This window comes from Rhipicephalus microplus, chromosome 8, assembly GCF_043290135.1.
Source record: "Rhipicephalus microplus isolate Deutch F79 chromosome 8, USDA_Rmic, whole genome shotgun sequence".
Taxonomy (NCBI): domain Eukaryota; kingdom Metazoa; phylum Arthropoda; class Arachnida; order Ixodida; family Ixodidae; genus Rhipicephalus; species Rhipicephalus microplus.
The window spans coordinates 116094463-116108575 of record NC_134707.1 but is presented as its reverse complement, the minus strand read 5'-3'; positions in this window follow the sequence as shown (position 1 = coordinate 116108575).

Below are 14113 nucleotides of genomic sequence, written 5' to 3'. Positions count from 1 at the left end.
TTCTCCGTCCTCCAGGCTCACATCCAACCGCTTGCCATTCAGTTGTTGCGGATACCACCGCTGCCACCAGTTGTTAAGGTTCAAAGGAAGGTCGCTGCTGATGGCAAACCCACCGCTGCCACCAGTTGTTGCGCGTCGCGTCGACAGCAGTCTGCGGGTAGCGGGGCCGATCGCCGTCGCTCCGTCGAGCCAAGCACAAGGGGAGAGTGTCAGTGATGTCCGAATGAATGTAGTCAAGGCAAGGTTAAAATTTTAAGAAAAACTGTATTGTGCTATGTTACAGGTGAATCGGCAGTGGTTACATGTATAAGGAAACTGGACTCGGTGCAGGAGCTCGATCGGATACGTCCGACGCCACTCGTGTCTCGGCTCGCTCTGCGGTGCGTTGCTCTGCGGTCCCGGCTCGAATCTCGGCTCGTTCTCCCTCTCTGGCGATGCGTTGCTATGCGGTCTCGCTCGAAGGCTCACCTTTTGTTTTTTGAATGTTCGTTGAACCAATGGGCAACCGCGTCGAGTGGACGCGCTCAGGGCTCGGAGTCCACGTTAACGCAGTGCAGCGTTTCCCGAGCAAGCACGGAGACGCTGCCGGAGAAGGAGGCGCTGCCGGAGAATGAAACGCTGCCGGAGAATTCAGCTGTGCGAACTCTAGTGCCGCTGACACGGCCCTCCCGAAATTTGCGCCTGTCCTCAGGCGTGCGTGTCGTTAGATGGCGATGGTTCCGTAACTTCTAGAAGCGGCTCCTTATATCTACGAAGCTGCTCCACGTTGACAATTTTTTGGTTGATCATGCCCGGTGTGTGGGGTACTCTTTGGATCTCGGCCCTGTTTCCTCCGACGAGCGCCGTTATCTCGAACGGACCTTCATAGCGAGGGTCTAATGTGCCTCGAGCGCTCAACTCAAGCAGGACGAGGTCCGCCGTTATGAACCTCGGGGTTCGCCGCTTCTTGTCGTATCGGACCGTTGTTTTGCGCTGACTCTGCAGTAGCCTCTCTCTTGTCTCCGCACGTCTCCTTGCCAAGTCCTGTAGTCTATGAGACTCGTCGATGTCTCCCTCGACTGAGGCGAGGTTGAGCTCTCCTGGCAGTTTTGGGTCGTAGCCGTGCATGAGTCGAAATGGGCTGTGGCCACTGTGATGATGCTTCGTGGCGTTGATTGCTAGCGTTGCTCGGGGTAGTTCCTTCTGCCATTTGTCCTTGTTGTTTAGCATTTTGCGTAGCACCTGTTTCAATGTTCCTGCCATTCGCTCGATCAGTCCGTTTGATTGTGGCCAGTACGGTGGGGAGTTCTGATGAGCAATTCCCAGTCTGCGATGGAATTGGTTGGTTTTCTTGTTCACGAATCCCTTGGCTTGGTCCGTAATAATGACGCTGGGAACTCCAAATCGCGGAATCCACCGGTTTGTCATGAAGTCAAGGTAGTGCGTCGACGAAGTGCTCGGTACGGTCATGGCGTTCATGTATCTCGTGGCGTGGTCGATACACACGAGGATGTGGTCTCCCTTCTCGTTTAGCGGACCCATGTGATCCAGGGATATCACCGCATTTGGCTCAGTAGGAATATCGCGTGGGATGAGGCAACCTTCATTCGGTGTCGTGCGGGCGTTGATAGTCTGGCACGTGTGGCAGGAGTCAACATACTCGCGTATGTCCTTTCTCATCGATGGCCACCAGTACTTTCGCTGGATCAGGTCTCTTGCCTTCTCGACGCCTAGGTGGCCGTTGTTGTCGTGGAAAACGATCATCACACTGCTTCGAAGAGCAGCGGGAATGATCACCCTCCGACGGACCCGTCCTCCCTCGAGAAATTTCTTCACCAGTATGTCGTTTTCGATCTCGTAGTCTGAAGATTTGTGCTTGGCCTCCTCCCGAAATCTTTTGCAGTCAGTATCCCTCTCCTGAAACTCGCGTAGGCGACTGTGTTTGCCGACCACTACTGCGTAGCAGTGGAGGTCTGGGGTCGAAACGCCCTGGTCGAAAGCCTCTGCAGATTCCGACTGCCTCGAGAGTGCGTCAGCAGCGGAGTTCTGGCGTCCTGGCTTGTGCTTGACGTCGAAGGTGTACTCTACTAAGTCGAGCGTATGACAAGCTGAGGTATGACAAGCTGAAGTTGTCCGTGAATACTGTAAAACGAGGGCCTCCTCTCAGGTAGACCGAAAACTTCTCAGTGATCGCCCAGTGGAGCGCCATGCACTAAAGCATATTAGAGTGTAGACCACGATCGTGCTCGTTTAGTGATCTGCTTGCGTACTCTATGAGTCGCTCCTTTCCGTCTTGAGTTTGAGAAAGCACCGCACCCAGCCCGGTTTGCGAAGCGTCTACGTGAACGTTAGTCGGGCAGTCTGGGCGGAAGCTCGCCAAAATCGGTGGGTTCTTCAAGGCGTGTTTTATGGCGTTGACGGTTGCTTCATGAGCGTCAGTCCATACGAAAGGAACGTCCTTCGCCAGAAGGCGCCGTAGCTTGTGCGTGACCTTTGCAAACTCCGGTATGAACTTTCGGTAGTGGTTAGCGAACTGCAGGAAGGAGTACAGCTTCTTTGCGTTGCGATGCGGCTCGAACTTCTCGACAGCGGCAACTCTGGATTCGTCCAGTGTTCGTCCTACGGCGGAGATCACGTAACCCAGGAAAGATACTTTGTCTTGAATGAACTGGCATTTCCGGAGATCCATCTTCAAGCCGTTGATCACGACTCTCCTGAGTTCTTCATTCAGCAAATCCAAAGCCTCCCTCACTGTTGTGGCTCCCTGCCCGACATCGTCCATGTACGTAGCTGTCCTAGGTAAGCCATCGAACGTGCGACGCATGACTCTTTGCATGGTCTGAGGGGCCTTGCAAAACCCAAAGGTCATTCGAAGGTATTCGTACTTTCCATCAGGAGTGACGAATGCGGTCTTGTGTACGTCGTCCAGCCTCATTCGTATAGTCAGAAATGCCGTCTTCACGTCCAACACAGTGAAGTAAGCCGATCCGTCGTGCATGACATCGTCAATAACGTCTTCCATGACGGGCATTGGATAAAAAGGGTTGATGGTTTTCTCGTTGAGCTTGCGATAGTCGTGTACCATTCTTCGTGGAGTCGTTGGGTGGTGCGGTTGGTCGACGACTATCGTTGGAGCACCGTACTCGCTTTCGCTCGGCCTTATGATGCTTTTGGAGAGGTAGTCATTCACCTGTTCTCGGATGAACTTGCGATCAGCCGGTGAGCACCTGTACGGCCTCGATGACACTGGTATATTGTCTCTGAGTTCGATGCTGTGCTCGGTATGAGGACACACTCCCAAAGTGTCGCCTTTGGAAGTGAACGCTTGGTGATGCCTTAACAAAATTGCGCGAAGTTGTTCCCTCTCTGCCTCGGTGGCATCCTTCGTTATCTTCCGGGTGGCGTCTTCGACTAGACTCGTGAAGTCTTCGTCGGGTGCGGGACATTTCGTGTTGAGGCGCACGTACCCTTCGTCTTCGGAAACACTCTCGTCCGATTGCCGACAGAACGTCGCAATAAGCGTTTCCCCGGTGCGGTGTGGTGTGCCTTGTTTCGGGGGTGGCACTTCGGACGATGAAAATTTTCCGGAGGGCTCGACTGGAACGATAGTCACATCGTTTGACGTGTGAAACGTTACGTCGACGTTCGCGACTCGTCGCCAGTCTGATCCCAGAATCAGGTCGATGCCGCTGGGCAGTTCCATTACTACGACGTCTTCGAGTCGCACATTCGTGGTGCCCAATGTCACATCAATCGTTGCAGCGAGAGTTGGGCATATGCTGCGGTTGAGAACTTCAATGTTCTCGCGCGATACTCATGCGTGCGTGGGAATGTCGTCCGTCAAGGCATTGGCACTCATGATGGATAAGTTGGCGCCACTGTCAATGCACACGCGGACGGGTCGGTTGTTAGCAGTGCCGGACACTATTGGTAATGTGCCGCCCGTCGAATGCAAAAAACAGTTCGCTTGCCTAGGTGACGTAGTCCCTGTTTTGTGGCTGCTATTGTCCCTCTTCGCTCGTTTCTCGTCCGCTATGATCATTGCTGGCGTTTTCGGCTTTCTGCAATCACGGTACAGGTGACCAATGTCGCCGCAGTTGAAGCACGAACGAGCAGAGATGGGCCGCGGGTGTGGAGCTCCCGAGAAATCGCTGCACGGGTTGGCCTTCGGCAAGTTCGCAGAGCTGCTGGCTGGCACCTGCTGGTTCGAACCCTGACCACGGCTTGCTGTAGACGATGACGGTTTCTTGTCGTTCTCGGCACACACGGTCGTGCGACGCCTCTCGTCGAGCAAAGCCGCTCTGTCAATGAGTTCGGTTACTGTGCCACACAGCTGCGCTGCGAGTGGGTTGGCCCATGTGTCATCCTCGATGCCGCTGAGAATGAGGGAAATTCGTTCTTCCTCTGCTAAACGGTATGGCGCCTTGTTCAGAATGCCGTTCTTCGAGTACATGTACTCGACGATGGTCTCGTGGCTCTGAAGGCGTCGCTTCGTCTGCAGTTCGAGGAACTCCTGCATTGTCAGCTTTCGTTTGATTCGGAGAACGAGCGCTTCCTTCCATTGCTCCCAGGTGTCATACTGTGAGCCGTAGGCGCTGTGCCAATCCTTGGCAGATCCCGTCAAGCAGCTTGCTGCTGTCACCAACGTCAGCGACGGCGTCCAGTGGGCGAGCGCTGCGATTCTCTCCACTTGCGTAATCCATTCGTGAGTACTTTGTTGCGGCGTCTCATCGAACAAGGGGATTGAGGATGACGTGTAGCTTGTGGAGTGAATCTGGATCGGGCTCGTCGTCGGTGGACCTCTCGACAGCGTGTTGGCGAGCAGGGCTTGTGTGTTCACGAGCGCGGCGAGGATCTGGGCCATGGAAGGTTCTCCCTCGTGCGTTGAAACGGTCGGCGCGGCGGGGCGTGCCGCGTCTTGGTTGGTGCCGTCGTTCAGTGACGGTGGCCGCGTCGAACGCGAGGACATCGTTGTGTCAGCAGGGACGGAATGGTGCAGCCCGAGGGTTGGAGTCGTCACCCGTTCCGTTGGCAGTGAAGCGTTCTGATGAGCTTCGTGCAATGTCTCACGTTCACTCGTGGTCGCAAGGTTAAGCTGGGCTCGCAGGCTGCTCAATTCAGCGCAAAGCCTCGCGTTGTCGGCGGACAGCGTCTCCAGGTGCGCCTGCCTGTCGTCGTCGTAGGCAGCCTGGTCCTTCGTTGACGAGTCCGTCGGCTCTAGGGCTTCGCGAGTGATGTTGTCGCGGATGATTCTTGCGATGAGCTCGTCCTTTCGTCCGGAGCACCGTAGACCTCGTGCTCTCAGCTCGTCGACGAGTTGCTTTTTCGTTACATTGGCCAACCTGCTGTGGTCGAGGGTCGCGAACACACTTTCGACGATGGTCGTTTCGGAGTCTCGAGACGATGCACGGCGTGGCGTCGCTACTTCTCGTGGCGTCGTTTCCTCCTCCGCATGCAGCTCGGTCAATTCACATCCTGTCGGCTGCGCCATGTCAGCGATGTCCGAATGAATGTAGTCAAGGCAAGGTTCAAATTTTAAGAAAAACTGTATTGTGCTATGTTACAGGTGAATCGGCAGTGGTTACATGTATAAGGAAACTGGACTCGGTGCAGGAGCTCGATCGGATACGTATGACGCCACTCGCGTCTCGGCTCGCTCTGCGGTGCGTTGCTCTGCGGTCCCGGCTCGAATCTCGGCTCGTTCTCCCTCTCTGGCGATGCCTTGCTATGCGGTCTCGCTCGAAGGCTCACTTTTTGTTGTTTGAATGTTCGTTGAACCAATGGGCAACCGCGTCGAGTGGACGCGCTCAGGGCTCGGAGTCCACGTTAACGCAGTGCAGCGTTTCCCGAGCAAGCACGGAGACGCTGCCAGAGAAGGAGGCGCTGCCGGAGAATGAAACGCTGCCGGAGAATTCAGCTGTGCGAACTCGAGTGCCGCTGACAGAGAGCTTTGAGCAAACTTGTTGTGCCATCATCACCATAATCATTTCTCAATCACCGCGCCGCGCCTCTCGCACAGCTGATACTCGCTCGAGCTGCGCGAGGATTAGAACGAGCTCACGCACCTGGCGCGTCGGACGTGGACAGCCACCGCAGCTCCGCTTCAGGCGTGGAACAAAGTGGCGAGATCAGCACGGCCCCGTCGGCCGCCTTCGACGCCGTCTCACGTCTCTCTTCTCTCGCCGCTACATTGGTGACCCGGAGAACACGCCCTTCGCCGAACGGCCCGCTGCCATGTTCCCGCAATTCTGCCCGCCAGTGCCGCCGTTCCAATCGACCTACCCCAAGGTATGGTTCATGCAGCTCGATGCCGTTCTTGCGCTGAATGGCGTCACGGACCAGCCGCTGATGCACGCCATTCTTCAAGACGCCCTTCCGGTAGAGTTGCGTCGTCTCTCTGGCACTTCAACCTCCAGCCAGCAGCCTTACGATGACCTCTGCTCTGCGGTGCTTGCCAGCTATGGCCTCACCTACCACCCGCTGCCGTTCACCCACGACTCACAGGTTTCGTCTGCGTCGCAGCGTGCGGTACCCTCCGGCCCGAAAGTCTTCACTGACCGGGACCTAACTTCCCCGACTACGTCTCCTACAACATCTCGTCCGGCCACTATCAACGCGAGTCCCGCGTACGAATGCCCATCCGACGAGGTTCAGGACATTCGTGCTGCTCGCGACCAGTCAGCCACGAAATCCGACGAGCTTCTTCAATACGTTCCTGTAGCCAACGACCGGGTCGCCACGAGGTGCATTTTTTCGAAGTCCTCGGCCGATTGTCCCTCGGGCACTCTCGCCACCCGCATGTCTTCTCCGGCCTACACAGACCACGATTTCTCAGACATGTCAGACTCCACGACGGCTTCATCGCCGCATGCCCCGGAGTCTGCCAAGACTACGGATATCCTCACGCTCACTATTCGCCCCTTGGTCGCGGAGACTTCAGCGTCGACGATGTTCGAAGGCACCTCCCCACCCACCCCGACGCTTTCTGCGTCCTGCCAGCAGCGACCATCTTCAGCCCCGCAGTCTCCCGCAGCCGAAGTTAAAGTCATAAGCCGTCAACCACAGCCAAACTTCCGAGAGGCCGCGACTATGACTGACGCAGCTGAGGACGACGTACCTGGCGCGCCTAAGGCACTGCAGACTACATATGCCACACATGCTGTAGAGGTTGTCATCGATCATGCAGACCTGTACACCGAACCTAATGTGCGGAGAACCGATGGTCTTTCAGGTGTGCCACCCGATCCTCCATCAAAGCTCACGTCTTCTGAGCTTCACAACTATTCCCCAGAGCATTTGGCGCCGGATGCAGTCCGCCACACAGGCTCGTTGGTAACAACAGCGACGACGTGCGGTCCAACTGCATATCTGCCGCCCTTGATAGTATGCCAAGGAAATAGTCACGTTCGGCATAGTACAGAGAGGCCCTTTTTCAAGCCTCTTGCTAAACAGTCATGTGTTGCAGCCTTGGCCTTCAAGACGGCGCAAACACCTACGAGGTTTTCCCGATGCAAGGGCCAACCACTTGCCGTGCACATGACTAGACGCAATGCACGGCGTTTCCGCATCCGTCGGCTCGGCCACACGCCCCGGCATGCCTGTTGCAGTGCTACGCGGAGGCCGGTGTTTCATCGACAGAGACGTCCGCACCAGCACTACCGCGACGCTGCTCCTCGTCGACAGCATGCTCGGCACCCTGTGCGTTGTCCGAGACCCCGCTGTGGCTGTGAAACTTCAGTGCTCGGTCATCATGGGTGCGTTCTGATCCTTCACACTATTTCGCCCACATTGCCGGCGCGAGCTCTTCAGCGCCTGTCCACAGTTCCAGCTGTGGGCACGTTTGTCAGCCGCGTCTACTCGAAACGGCGGGTGCGCATTCGAATGGTCCCGCCGCGTAATTGTGGGATGGACGTGTCTATGAACACAGCGACCCGGCACTTCCTTCTTCGTCCCTTGCGCTTCTCCCAGAGTCGCCCACCGGAGACACACCGCCTACTGATGGCCCATAAACGTTGACAACCTGGACTTGCCAAATGAACACTTCATGGATTGCCGTTCATGTATATAGCATTTGTCGCTCTCTTTCTTTTTCATATGCCTTCAAATCGCGCAAAGCGCTAGGGGGGGAGCACTGTAGGGCCATAATCACCATCATCGTTTCTCAATCCCCGCGCCGCGCCTCTCGCGCAGCTGATCCTAGCTCGAGCTGAGCGAGGATTAGAACGAGCTCACGCACCTGGCGCGTCGGACGTGGACAGCCACCGCGGCTCCGCTTCAGGCGTGGAATAAAGTGGCGAGATCAGCACGGCCCCGTCGGCCGCCTCCGACGCCGTCTCACGTCTCTCTTCTCTCGCCGCTACAAACTTAACGGGTTTATTTACATCTTTACAGTGAGTTGTCGAGATGACAGAAGAGAAGAGAAGAGCGTTGGGCGAGGCACTGCACGCCCTTATTGTTGACCCCCGTTCCCTAGGTCTCTAGGTTGCGGATCACTATATAAAACAATGCGGACGAATGGTGATGTGGCAGTTTCTCTCAATGAAGTACCGCCCATCATGTCTGTTCATAGAGGCACAACACAGGCTTGCACATACACACACACCCTTGCCACTAGTCGCAGCGCTGCCGTAGAACAGGGAGGGGGAGAGCGGAAGACGCACTGGCGCCTCGACACCTTTGGGGCCGGCCTTGGGCTCCGTTCCCACGAGGAGATCTTAACGTGCCCTTTCGAAAGGTGCCATGTTCGTGGATTCCTCTGGGGAGAGCCCTTTGACCAGCGCCGTCGTCGTCTGCCGGTTAACGCGCTAACGATGCGTGGCCCAGGTGGGAGATAGAGCGGCGGCTCCAAAACCCTCTTTGGCGACAATCCACCCAGATGGCGCCGCTGTCAATCAGTGGGAGCCGTCTCGTGTAGTCGGCCTCTGTTGCTTCCTCCGTCCAGCCGTGCCGAGACTGTCCTTTTGGCACTAATCCGGCGTGGCGAATGACCCGCTGGGTCAGGCATAGCTTGATCGCTACACCAATCGAACTGGGATGTTATTCTTCCATTTGTGACTTATGCGTACAACACCGCGACGCAGTCAACCACAGGCTTCTCGCCTTTCTTTCTTTTATATGGGCGTGAGCCATGCTCCACCCTTGACACCATTTTGCCGTATCGTCCCGACGTCTCAGAGTTCAACCCTCTCTCTGAAATTGTGAACCACGCTGAAGAGTGTCGTCAGTTGGCCCGATCATTCACCTCGGACAAGCAAGCACTCGAAAAAGACCACCACGACCGCGACCAGCAAGTCGAGACTTTTGCTATGGGCTCGCTCGTCTGGCTCCGACTGTCCTTCCACTCCCCAGGTCTGTCCTCTAAGTTTGGCCCCAAGTTTCACGGTCCCTACCGCGTGGTCGAACGTCGATCTCATGTAACATACGCGATAGAGCCGGTCATGCCATCTACAGACAGGTGACGCCTTGGTCGTGAGACTGTCCACGTGAGTCTTCTGAAGCCCTATCACGACCCACTCCTACTTTCATCACCTTGACTTGCGAGGATGGCTCGTCTTCGTCGCCGGGGTATTGTAGAGAGGAAGAAGATTATGTGCCACAGTGGGTCAGGCCTTTAGCGAGAGGAGCCAAGCGCGAGCGTTTCCCCCGAGGGCTGTGATTCCCGAGTTCGTTGCTGCCGCCCGCTTTCTTCATCAATAGACCTGCTGTGCAAGTACTACTTGTGCCAATAAACCCCGGTTCAGTGTGGTTTAAAAACCACGAAGAAACAATAACGACCTGGGAAGCGTTTGAGAAAGAAATAGTGAGCTGCTTCGGGGACCCATTGATGAAGCAGAAGCGCGCTCAGCAAACTTCGATGCAGCGTGCTAAAGTCCCCGGTGAAACATGCACAACGTATATTGAAGAGATTCTGAAATTGTGCAAGTCTGTAGACTCACACATGAAAGAAGATGACAAGGTTGGGCATCTCCTCAAAGGGGTTGCTGAGGACGTCTACAATTTACTCATCGACAAGGACACCTTAGCGTCTGTAGCGGATGTAATTCAACACTGCCGCATGTTTGAGACCCTGAAGGCTAGGCACATCACTCCCGAATTTGGTAGACTTGCCAACGTCACCACCGTTGCAAGTGTCAACGTTCCTCCTACATCATCCTGTGATCTTGCCTCGATGATCAGGCAAATCGTACACGAAGAACTTGGACGAGGCGATGTTGACAACCCACCAAGGGCACGTGCTAGCAACGCCTCCCCGTCATACGACGTAATGTGTGCTGCCGTTGATGCGACGCTATATAATGTGCCCCAATCAAGAGCACCAGAGCCCCTAACTGACAACCTACATCATCGCCACAGTTTACAAAACGCCTCCCGCCAACCACAATGGTGTCTTCATGGGACGATCATGGGTACATGGCGCCTCATGGAAGGTTTGGCAACGTGCGTGACGATCCTGTGTGCTATAACTACGGTTTCCGTCGACATGTGGCTTGATTCTTTGGTCAGATGCATCGCCTCCACCAGCGCTACTACGAGGGATTGTCAGCTTCTCGACAAAACCGCTGGCGCGGTGGTATGCGCTCGATGCGGGAGGCGTCCGTTGGGGACGGCTTTCAGCAAAGCACCCACAGTGATACACATGTGGGACGCAATTTCCACCGGAATTTACGCAATGACGTGCCTTGATCCGAGCGAAGCTTGACGACCCCCCCCCCCAACACACGGGTTCCGTTCCCCGTCTCCTGGTCGACGTGTCACCTCCCACCTCCGGGAAACTATATACTCCGTTTCATACATCAGGTGCAACGCTGTGAAGGCTAGGCAAGTAGTCCGTAAAGAAAACACGAGGTGTTGCTCCGCGCGGTTTCGTAGCCGAGTGGTCTGACGCGTCGCTCCGGAGAGTTCAGCGTAGTTTTGAAGTGCATGGGTTCAAATCGACGTGGTGCCATTTTTTTATAATTTTTGCGAGTTCAATTTGAAATCTTGTTTTTTTCAGTAACTTCAACTTACTTACTGACAGCTTTGATGTGCGAAGCTTCGAAAAAATTCGCGCAGGAGAGGTGGTCGAGGACGCAGAGCTGGACGCCAGTTTTTCGAAGCTGCCACAACAAGTAAAAAAAAAACGGCGGCGCGAGTCGCGCGGAGAGCGAAAACCTGATGCGAAAGCGACAAACATAAATTACCAACTCGCATATTTGTATTGTTTATTTGACAACACAGGCGTTTGTTTTTTAACCTGATGACAAATATGTATGCTTAGAAGTTTCCCGAGAAGCGTTTATTGATCCTTGTACACCCCGAGCGACGCACTACTTTTTGGTCGCGGCAGTACACAGCGCAAACAAGAGCGCTAGCTTTGACAGCGTTGCACATGATGTATGAAACGGAGAGTAGGTGGTGCGGCCAGTGGAGGTGAGGTCACCGAACATTTTTCACTAATGCCTCCACCCGTTTTTATGACGCAAAATAAGGTCCCCATGCTTATTGATGGACTTCCTACGATGGGTTTGATAGATACTGGATCAGCTGTTTCAGTGATGAGTCTTAACTTCAAATTGCGGCTAGGACATAAGGTCATGTTTCGCTGGGACAGTTGTGCATCATTTCGTGCAGTGAGCGGGGAGACGCTGTGCCCGATCGGTGTGCGTGTTGTTAGTGTCACTCTGGGCGGCAAGCTGTTCGAGGCTGAATTTGCTGTCCTGACCAGCTCCACCCATGACATCATCTTGGGGGATCGACTTTCTACGCGAGTGCAGTGCTACTGTAGAATGCGGTGCTGACGAGATTATGCTATCAGCATTTACTGAAAATCCTAGGCGCTGTCAAGGATCTATCACCGTCATTGAGAATGTTGTCTTGCCGCCCAACTCGATGAAGAACATACACGTTGACGCCTTTGCCTCGGACACCGGCATGTTTGATTTTCTTGTGGAGCCCATTCGTCTCAATTGCGCCAAGAAAAATGTGCTCGTTCCACATTGTGTTCTGTCGATCAGTGATAGGCGATCGTGCTTATGGGTGTTGAAATATTCAAATGAACCTGTCATGCTACCCTGCGGATTGCGACTCGCCTTCTTCGAACAAAATGCGAACAGTTTTATAGCATCTTTAAAAGACGAGAGCGTAGATCCTATTCGTGCAACGCACTATACAGAAGCCAAGTTTCTGAGTATGGTAAACAAGTCGCTATCATCAAAAAAACGTCAAGCTTTGGTCGAAGTTCTTGCGAAGCACGCTACTATATATGACTGCGCAGAATGAAGAGCCAGTAAGTGTACCCGAGTCGCGTACTCGCCACGGGATTGACTCAGGAATCGCTCAACCTATCCGGCCGAAACCATAACGTGTCTCATCTGCGGAGCGCAAGGTCATTGCTCAACCGGTAGAAGAGAAGTCAAAGAAAAAGGTCATACAAGAGTCGTGTAGCCCTTGGGCTGCCCCTGTGATTCTTGTCCGAAAGAAGGATGGTACATGGCGATTCTGCGTGGACTAGAGACGGCTCAACTCTGTTACTAAAAAGGATGTCTACCCGCTTCCCAGGATTAATGACGTCATCGATTGTTTACATTCGGCATAGTACTTCTCCTCGGTGGATTGGAGATCTGGTTATTGGCAAATACCCATGCACCTGAATGACAAAGAGCAAACGGCCTTCATTACCCCAGATGGTCTATTTGAATTCAATGTTGTGCCTTTTGGCCTATACAATGCTCCAGCCACGTTTGAGTGCTTCATGGACTCTATATTACGTTGACTAAAGTGGGAGGTTTGTCTTTGCTACCTGGATGACATTATAATTTTTGGCCGCACGTTCGATGAGCACTACTATCGTCGAGACATTGTTCTCACTTGCCTTGAGAGAGCTAATGCCCACCATGAACTTCAAGAAGTGACTCTCCGGCAGCCGTGAGACTCCCGTTCTCGGTCACCTGGTGGACAAGCATGGCGTTCGACCCGACCCCCAGAAAGTTGCTGCATTTGGCAGCTTCAAATAACCTCAGTCGGTACGAGAGTTGCGAAGCTTTTTGGGCCTATGCTCGTACTTCCGTTGCTTCGTGCCCAAGTTCGCCGACCTCGCTCACCCTTTGACGTCCCTACTCAACAAGAACGCACCTTTTCGGTGGTCAGCGGAACGCGAGTCGTCTTTTTCACAACTCAAGTTTGTTGTTACGTCAGAGCCCGTACTTCGCCAATATGACCCGTCTGCTGCTACACAAGTTATACCGACGCCAGTGGTGTAGGTATCGGCGCCGTGTTGGTCCAACGCCTTGGAGCTGCTGAACACGCCGTTGCCTATGCCAGTCACTGTTTAATTAAACCGGAGCGAAACTATACTGTCACAGAGCAGGAATGTCTTGCGGTCATATTCACCGTGCACAAGTTTCGCCCTTATATCTATGGACGCCGATTCTTATCACGAACCACCATTCCTTATGATGGCTCACTGGACTACGGGACCTATCTGGTCGTCTTGCTAGTTGGGCGTTACGATTGCAAGAACACGACGTTGAAGTCTGTTACAAGAGCAGTCGTCGTCATGCCGACGCCGGTTCCTTTCACGGCTTCCCCTTCCGACAACCGAGTGCGACGCTGACAACTTTGATGAATATTTGGCAGTAGTGGATACTTCGTTTTCAGACCTAACAACTTTTCGAGCAAAGCAACGCAGTGCCAACAGTCTCGCGTCTTTCTTTATTTCCGGAACTAACGGTCATCGTGGTTTAGTCCTAAAGGACGGCGTTCTTTACAAAAAGAATTATTCCGGCGTAGGCCCTCGCCTACTTCTGTTTGTGCCTACCAGTCTGCGACAACACGTACTTCGAGCAATGCATGGTGACCCAACATCTGGCCATATGGGTTTTTCTAGGGCATTTTATCGCACGCATGAACGATTCTTCTGGCCAAAGATGCGTAAAAGTGTGACTGCATATGGTGCGAGCTGTGAGAAATGTCAATGCCACAAGCGTCCTACAACTCCGCCAGCCGGACTACTTCATCCCATAGCACCCCCGGGTTCACCATTTGACGTCGTTGGTGTTGACCTGCTCGGCCCTTTTTCACGATCAACGAACGGCAACCGATGGATTATTGTGGGCATTGATCACCTCACATGCTACACCGAAACTGTGGCGATTCC